Source organism: Nycticebus coucang, chromosome X (genome assembly GCF_027406575.1).
Source record: "Nycticebus coucang isolate mNycCou1 chromosome X, mNycCou1.pri, whole genome shotgun sequence".
NCBI lineage: Eukaryota > Metazoa > Chordata > Mammalia > Primates > Lorisidae > Nycticebus > Nycticebus coucang.
Genome location: NC_069804.1, coordinates 100,852,873 through 100,862,480, shown reverse-complemented (window position 1 = coordinate 100,862,480; position 9,608 = coordinate 100,852,873). Strand labels below are relative to the sequence as shown.

Here is a 9,608-nt window from a genome sequence, read left to right as displayed (position 1 = left end):
CACAGGCCATGAGTCTCAGGAGCTGGTCAGGAAGCCTGACAGTGGAGTCTCCAGCCAAGGGCTGTGGGTGGCAGGAGCTGGGAAGGATTTGCCAGCCATAGGTCATGGGTTTCAGGAACCAGGCTGGAGCCTGAAGATGGAGTCTCTGGCTGTGGGCTGCATGGGTTGCAGGAGCCAGGCAGGAGTCATCAGTTGTGGGCCGTGGATCGCAGAAGCCTGCAGGAATCCCTGGTCGTGGACAGAAGGTTGCAGGGGCCAGATGGTAATTGCCAGCCATGGGTCACAGGTTTCAGGAGCTGGGTGGGGAGCCAGAGGATAGAGTCGCGGCCCATGGGCCACACGGGTTGCACGACCCCAGTGGTAGTCACCAGCCACGGGTTGTGGGTTGCAGGAGCTGGGTGGGAGTCACTGCCTGTGGGCCATGGTTTGCAGGAGTCCAGTAGGAGCTTCCCACCACAGGCTGTGGGCTGCACAGGCTAGGTGGGAGTCACGGGCTGCAGGCAGTGGGTCTCAGGAGCTGGCTGTGTCCATGAGCTTCACAGGTCACAAGAGGGTGGAGTTGCCTGCCATGTGTCCAGAGGTCCCAGGAGCTGGGTGGGAGTTTCCAGATTGGCCACTGGTCACAGGAGCCCAGTGGGGAGCCAGAGCCAAGCCGCCCATTGCATGCTGCTGTGCCATGACCCTGGTGATCAATAGCGTGGGACCTGAGCTATGCTCTTTCCAACATGGGGGAAGTCTATCTCCTCTTGCAAATCCACACTTAAATTAAAGTTATAGTTTCAGTGCAACTGCCCCACAGCTCATGAGGTGCCCCACCCTAGTGAAAATCTGCCAAACGCTCCAGATTTGTAGGGGGTAGTCTTCAAAATTGCCAGGAGAGGGGGTAAGGGTGGACTGGGAGTTCAGGAACATAGGGAGAATACCAGATCAACTTTTGACCCAGGAAAGAGACTGCCTGGGCTTGCAGTGGTATCTCTCCCTGGAGGGAGTCCCATCCCTCAATGCTCTCTCCCTTTTGATGAAACAAAAGGTCCTTTGTTCTCCACTTGCCTCTCCTGAAAGGTGGGGGGAGTGGAAAGATTCGGATCCACTTTGGGATGGGTGTTGTACCTAAAATTTGTTTCCTTGGAGTCCCAGCTTGCCTCAGCAGGGGTGATGTGAACCTATTAATCCTCTCTCTCAGCGCTGCTCCTGAATTTCCACTTTATTGAGTTATTTCTGGCCATTATTTCTCCCTCTGGATGGGCGCCTCTGCCGAAATCTGGCTTCAGTTGGCCATCTTACCTCCCTACCCAAGTGATAAGATTTTAAATACAAAAACAAAACCACAATCTTGGTGTAATTGTTCATAAAGTACAGCAGATCTCTTGCCAGATAACACCATTTCTTTGGGTTCAATCAGATTCCCTGAAGAAGAGTTGAGAGGCCAGCCCTAGGTTGAAGCAAAGGAGGGAGCTAGGCCAGCTCCCCTGATTGTTAAATGTTTGACCAACCAAACCAAAAATAGAAAATTAAAGTCCATAATATCATCAATCAGAAATGACAAAGGCAAAATAACAACAGACACCTCAGAAATTAAAAAAAAATCTTAATGAATACTATAAAAAAACTTTATTCTCAGAAATATGAAAATCTGAAAGAAATTGACCAATACTTGGAAGCATTCCAACTTCCTAGACTTACTTAGAAGGAACTGGAAATGCTAAACAGACTTATATCAATGTCTGAAATAGAATCAACTATATGAAATCTCTCAAAAAAGAAGAGTCCAGGACCAGATGGCATCATCTCAGAATTCTACCAAACCTTTAAAGAAGAACTAGTACCTATATTACTTAACCTTTTCCAAAATACCAAAAAAGTAGGAATACTTCCCAACACATTCTACGAAGCAAATATTACCCTGATCCCCAAACCAGAAAAAGACCCAACAAAAAAAGAAAACTATAGAGCAATATCTTTATGAACATAGATGCAAAAATATTCAGTAAGATCCTAGCAAACAAAATCCAGCAACACATCAAACAAATTATACACCATGATTAAGTGAGTTTTATCCCAGGGTCTCAAGATTGGTTCAATGTACGTAAACCTATAAATATAATATATCACATAAACAAACTAAAAAACAAAGATCATATGATTCTCTCAATTGATGCAGAAAAAGCTTTTGACAGTATCCATAATCCTTTCATGATCAGAACTCTTAAGAAAATAGGTATACAAGGGACTTTTCTTAAACTGATAGAAGTCATTTACAGCAAACCCTCAGACAATACAATACTAAATGGAGAAAAACTAAAATCATTTCCATTCAGATCAGGACCAGGCAAAGTTGCCCATTGTCTCCACTACTTTTGAACATTGTAATGGAAGTCTAAGCCATCACAGTAAGGCAAGAGAAGTTGATCAAGTGTATTCAAAGAGGGTCAGAGGACATCACACTTTCACTCTTTGCAGATGATATGTTTTTATACCTGGAAAACCCCAGGGACTCAACCACAAAACTCTTAGAAGTAATCAAGGAATACAGTAGCGTCTCAGGATACAAAATCAATACTCAAAAATCAGTAGATTTTATATATACCTATAATAGTCAAGCTGAAAAAAACAGTCGAGGAGTCTATTCCCTTTACAGTTGTGCCAAAGAAGATTAAATATTTAGGAATTTATCTAACAAAGGATGTGAAAGATCTCTATAAAGAGAATTATGAAACTCTGAGAAAATAAATAGCTGAAGATGTTAACAAATGGAAAAACATACCATGCTCATGGCTGGCAAAAATCAACATTTTCAAAATGTCCATATTACCCAAAGCAGTTTACAAATTTACTGCAATTCCAATCAAAGCACCACCGTTGTACTTCAAAGATCTGAAAAAAATAGTATTTCGTTTTATATGGAACCACAAATAATCTTCAATAGCCAAGATATTACTCAGAAATAAAAACAAATCAGGAGGAATCACGCTATCAGACTTCAAGCTATACTATAAATCTATAGTGATCAAAGCAGCATGGTATTGGCACAAAAAATAGAGAGGTAGATGTATATAACAGAATTGAGAACCATGAGATAAACCCTGACACTTATTGTCATTTCATCTTTGGTAAGCCTATCAAAAATATAAATTGGGGTAAAGATTCCCTATTTAACAAATGGTTCTGGGAGAATTGGCTGTCGACTTGTAGAAGACTGAAACAGGACCCACTCCTTTCAACATTAACAAAAAATGACTCTCATTGGATAAAAGATTTAAACTTAAGAGCTTGAACTGTAAACATTCTTGGAGAGAGTGCAGGAGGAAAACTTGAAAAAATTGGCTTGGGAGAATACTTTATAAGGAAGACCCCCTGGGAAATTGAAGCAACACCAAAAATACATTACTGCAATTGTATCAAACAAAAAAGCTTCTGCACAGCCAAGAACACAGTAAGTAAAGCAAACAGGCAGCCTTCAGAATGGGAGAGGATATTTGCAGGTTATGCTTCTGACAAAGTTTTAATAACCAGAATCTACAGAGAAATCAAATTTATTAATAAAAAAAGAACAAGCAATCCCATTTCATTGTGGGTAAAGCACTTGAATGAAAGTTTCTCTAAAGAAGATAGCCCCATGGCCTACAGACACATGAAAAAATGCTCATTATCATTAATCATCAGAGAAATGCAGATCAAAACCACTTTGAGATATCATCTAACTCCCATAAGACTGGCTCACATAACAAAATACCACAACTGGGCGGCACCTGTGGCTCAAGGAGTAGGGCGCCAGTCCCATATGCCGGAGGTGGTGGGTTCAAACCCAGCCCCGGCCAAAAAAAAAAAAAAAAAAAAAACAACAACAAAATACCACAACTACAGATGTTGGCATGGATGTGGAAAAAAGGGAACACTTCTGCACTGCTGGTGGGAGTGCAACCTAATATGTCCCTTTTGGAAAGAAATATGTGAATACTCAGGGATCTAAAAGTAGACCTGCAATTTGAATCCTGCAATTCCTCTACTAGGTGTATAGCCAAAAGACCAAAAATAACTTTATAACAAAGATATTTGCACCAGATTGTTCTTTACAGCTCAATTCATGATAGCCAAGTCATGGAACTAGCTCAAGTGCCCATCAACCCATGAATGGATTAATAAATGTGGTATATGTGTACCATGTAATATTATGCAGCCTTAACAAAAGATGGAGACATTACCTCTTTTATGTTTACATGGATGGACCTGAAACATATTCTTCCTTGTAAGTATTTCAAGAGTGGAAAATATATATCCCATGTACTCAGTACTATTATGAAACCAATTTACAATAACTCACACTTTCATATGAAGAATAGATCACAACTATGGCCCAAGATGAAGGAAGGAGGAGGGGGATGGGAACGGAGGGAGGAGGTCAGATCAAGGGAGGGTGAATGGTGGGATCACACCAACGGTGCATAATGCAAGTGTACGTGTTGGATTTATTAGTATAGAGTATAAATGTCTTAACATAATAACAACTAAACCAGATGAGGTATATATTAACCAGTCTCATGTAAGCATTCCTAATTCTATATGAAATCAGCACATTGTACCCATAAATGCATTAATGTATACATGATCTATGTGTTTATGATTTAATAAAAAAAGAAACAAAAAAATTAAAAGTTCAATCTAGCTTCCAAAAAAAAAAAAAAAACTCATCACCAAATTCAAGGTTAAAAAATAAATAAATAAATAGATGCAGAAAAGCATTTGCCAAAATTAAACAATCTTTCATGAGAAGAACACCTAACAGAAGTGATATAGAAGGGATATAACTAAGAATTATAAACGCTAAACACTACCAAACCCCAACTAATAACATAATGAATGGAAAAAATATAAAGCATTCCTACTTAGAATCAGAATTAGCATAGGTTGCCCACTATCACCATTTCTATTCAACATAGTGCTGGAATTCCTAGACAAAACAATCAGAAAAGAGAAGAAAATCAAGAGTATCCAAAAGTGAAAACAAGAGGTCAATCTATTGCTCTTGGTGATTATGTTACATTTAATCCTCCCCCAAATATTCAATCAAGAGACTCCTGGAATTGATAAATCAATTCACTAATGTTTCAGGTTACAAAATGAATGTAAACAAATCATTAGCTTTCATATATGTCAACCATAGTTAATCTGAGCATCCAAAGATACAATAACTTTCGTAGTAGGAACAACAAAAAAATAAAACATTTAGGAATACATTTAACTAAGTAGATGAAAAACCTCTAAAGGGAGAACTATGCAACACTGAGGAAAGAGATCACAGAGGATGCAAACAGATAAAAAAGTCATGCTCATTGATTAGCAGAATCAATATTGTTAAAATGGCTATACTATCTGAAGTGATTGACAAATTTAATAAAATCACCATTAAAATAGAAACATAATTTTTCACAGATCTAGAAAAAAATAGTTCTACACTTCTTACAAATACAGAAAAGACCCTGAGTATCCAATATTTTATAAAATAACATCAAATCAGAGGCATCACTCTACCAGACTGTAACTGTTTTCCCCTACTGACTTCTTTGGAACCTGGTTAAAGTGAAGGAGATTGGCATGAGAAACAAAGACTCTCACACTCAACTATTGCCAAAGCAATAACTCAGGCTTGGATACGTAAGCACTCAGAGCCAGTGTAAGGATACACCAGGAGCAAACTTATCTGAAATCACATCAGGCCTTTTTATTGTATGTTCAACAATCATTTACAGTAGAACATTAGCTGATTTATGTTGAATATTTAGGAGTCAAGGAAACTATGTCCCCCCATGTGATGCATGGGTGGTCTTGTGTAAGATGTAAGGGGAATAATGTGTAGGGGAATAGACAATGGGTCTAGGTTAGAATTAACATTTAAATGACACATATATTGTAGAAGGGAGGAGATGTTACATTTTTTCAATTTATTTTTATTTTTATTATTTTTTTCTTTTTGATTAGATCATATCTGTGTACATTACTGCATTTATGGGGTACAATATTTTAATTTTGTATACAATTTGGAATGTTTACATCAAACTGGTTAATATATCATTCTCCTGACTTATTTAACTGTTGTGTTTAGACATTCATACTCTATTATTAATATAATTAAGATGTACACTTGCAATATGCACAGTAGGTGAGGTACCACTGATTACCCTCCCACCACACATCTCCCACCCCCTGTGCCCACTTCTTCTCTCCTTCCTGGGCTATATTTGTGTTTTATCTTTTCTATGAAAGTGTGGGTGGTTATATATTGCTTTCATAATAGTATTGATTACATTGAGTATTTTTTTCCATTTTTTTCTCCAAGCCCTTTAATATCCACTTAAACAGTTGAGGCACAAGCAAAAATAAAACTGCATTTTTTTACATTACAAGAAAGAAGATATTTGCACAATAAACCAATTTGCTCGTAATCTCTTCTGCAACATTTCATTAACATTCTGGTCCATATAATGACTCAATAAGGTCAGAGAGACAGGCAGTAAACATACTGTACTGAAGGGTAAGAAGAATCAAACACTCAACTGCACACTATACTAGATTTTACACATTTTACATAATAAATCAAATATACACATAAGTTCTAGTTATCGTTTAATAGAATAGGATTGCTATGGCCATCTGTCTATGTTTTAAATGCTTTTTAACTTTAAGTACAAATTGTTGAAACAAACAAAATAGATCTTTGCCCAAAGAAGCATGCCAACGTGCACTAATACATATTTTCCACTTCCAACGTTCTTAATTTTTACAAGTGTGCAACATTAGCACATGTGAACATTCGGGCTATTACTCCACTTAAATCTGGGGTTTTTCATTCTCATCTACTAAGCACCATTTGGCCAGCTTTGCCACTACTTGGCTCTACCATCTTGTATCACTTAAAATGAGAACAGATAGCGTTTGGAAATTACCTTGTGAAAAAACAGCTGAATTTTTAACTTAACACATGTAGCTTTCACAAGTGGTACCTATTTTTAACATACCAAAGCTGTCATTTAAATAAGAAAACATACTTGGCTTAATCAGCAGCAAAATTAAGACATCAGCTGCCTTCACACACAGTAGACCAAAGCCAGTTATTTCCAGGGAACCTAGTGATTCCCAGGTTCATGCTGCTACAGTTCTGAGGGGCAGTATTCCCACCCTCCCCAAACCTAAGTTGCCCCTTCACTCTTTCAGCTGGCCCTCATTTTTCTGCCCCCCCTTCCCTTGCTCCCTTCCCCACCTCTCTCTCTCCGACTGCCCCCAGACCTGTCTAGGCTGGTGTAGATTGTTTCTTGGCTGCCTGGTCAGTTACTGACCAGCCACCATGACACTACTTCAGATTGGGGATCTTAGTAAAAACACCATCACGTTTGTATAGGTCATCCTTCCCTCCACAGTAGATCATGCGCCATCACCAAAAACAGCCCTGTTTAAGGTTCATGATCACAAACCTGAAAGGTGCTTGCTGATAGAGTCCTCAAATGTGTGTGTCATCTAATGTTCTCATTTAGTTCAGAGATGTTAAAGTGACTTTCCCACTACTAATCAGATGCAGAAACTAGAACTATATTCCTAACTGTTTCCACTGCACACAACCACCACAGAAAAAGGGTAATAGTTAAGAAAGTTTGTAAAACAAAACCCCTAGTACATAAGTCATCTTTTGGATCACTCCACAGATTGTAGTCAGAATAAAAGCAATATGTACAATGCAAAATGTCAGTTTGACAAATGCCCTTAGTAGCGAGGATCCTTAATTTCAGTTCTGAAACTGAGTTGGTGACTGCAGACAATATGTCACTATTTGAGAATAAGAGGTTATACCAACTCCATTCATGTCTTCAGTCACTAGGTTACACCTTAGTCTCATCATTTAACAAGACACATTAATCAATATGAAGTAGGATTAAGGAGATATAATAAAGATAAAAACAAAAGGAAATGTTTTAACAAGATTATCCCAGTTACCTTAAAAGTTTCAAATCAATTTACAGAGTAGTGACAAAACCATGTAATTTCAGAGAAAATTCACACTATTATTCCACCAGTTAAAAAGATCAATTCAGAACTACTAATTCAGGCAAGCATGCAAAATTCAGAATATAAAAACGCAAGGCCTGGTTGTCTACATACACTCCTCAAGTGAAGGTGGATTTAAAGATGCTGAACAGAATACCAAATGAATGAGAAGCTGAAAGAGTGCTTCAGAGATCAGCAGCCCAATCCCCTCAGTGAATGAAGTGAGCAAAGTGAGCAGAGGAGAGCTAGTAAAACCCACATGGCCGGAGTAGGGGTGTACATAGATCTAATTCCTGTAGTGCCATTTACAACTACATACATTAAGACCACTGATTTAAACAAAGCATTGCAAAGAATGATATACTGGGGAGGTGGGTGAAGCTGTTAATACAGCACAGCAACACACCTCACAAATTTATGTTTGAGAAACTAAATGGAAAGAATAAAATTGCTCAAAAATTTTGATACTCAGTTTTCACAAAATAATTATGTTTCTAAATAATTTTCTGATTTATAACAAAATATACTGGCTTTAAAAATGTGCATTCTTTAGTTCTCTCTTACACTTTTTTTTGCCTCTTTCAAAACTGAGCACTGAGTATTGTGAACATAAGAATGTTATGTTGTATGTACATTTTAATTGCGTATTTCAGAAATAAACAAAACCCATGGTATTTCAGTAACTCGTAGTGTATTTATAAAATGAAAAGCTTTCTATCGAAATACACTTTTCACTGGGAAAAATAAACAAATCAGACAAATAGATCTACACAAAGTAAACATTAACTTTGGTAGATTTCAGTGTAGGACGGTCCATAACAAGCATATTGCCCTTATTACCCCAGAGAAACTCAGCTTCCAAGTTAAGAATTTTTTAAATATTTTAAACTGAGATTTTATTATGTTGAATGTTTCTCATTCCACGTCATCTTCAGCCAAGCTCTGAGCACTTACAATTGTCTGACTAATTGTCAGGAGCTTAGTCAGAAGCATCTGGAACATTAGTGGTGGAAGAGTTTGCTGCAATACCTGCAGTAACTGCTGTGGCTGTCCACACACAGCAATTGCATTTGTAAGATGGTTCACAACCTTCTCATATTCACCTTGTGCTAGTAACTCTTCACCAAGCTGTGTTTCTTCAAGGAAGAATTTCTGAACAGCTTCATCATCTTTAAGGTCAGGTAACTTGGAAAGTCCAGCTCACTCCTTGGCAAGCTTCTGTTTCTTTCTTCGTTCTCAAAGCCTGTTCCTTAAATTAAGGTCACTCCATCTCTTGCGATCAAAGTAAAGGCAGTACCCAATGAAAAGGGCACCGCATACCCTGGTGGGGATGGCACTGTTCCAGCCCACCATTTTATTTTCTCTTTCTCTCTAGAGCAGTGTGTAGACAGCAGCGGGGACCCGGAAGGAGTAGTTGGCCCTCAGAGCAGACAGCGCCGCTCAGCTCCAATGCCTGCCAGCCTCTTTTTCTTCCATTCTTTTTATTTATTTTATTATTATTAAATCATAGCTGTCTACATTAATGCGATCATGGGGCACCATACACTGGTTTTGTAGACTGTTTGACACATTTT

The 9,608-nt window shown here is 38.3% G+C and overlaps 1 pseudogene across 1 annotated transcript; it reads right to left on the bottom strand.

Annotated features, from left to right (window-relative positions):
- Positions 1–8,916: 8,916 nt before the first annotated feature.
- LOC128578091 (mitochondrial import receptor subunit TOM20 homolog) lies at positions 8,917–9,387 on the bottom strand (annotated as a pseudogene). The gene has a single exon (XR_008377671.1). The product of XR_008377671.1 is annotated as a mitochondrial import receptor subunit TOM20 homolog (transcript).
- Between the last annotated feature and the right edge of the window lie 221 nt (positions 9,388–9,608).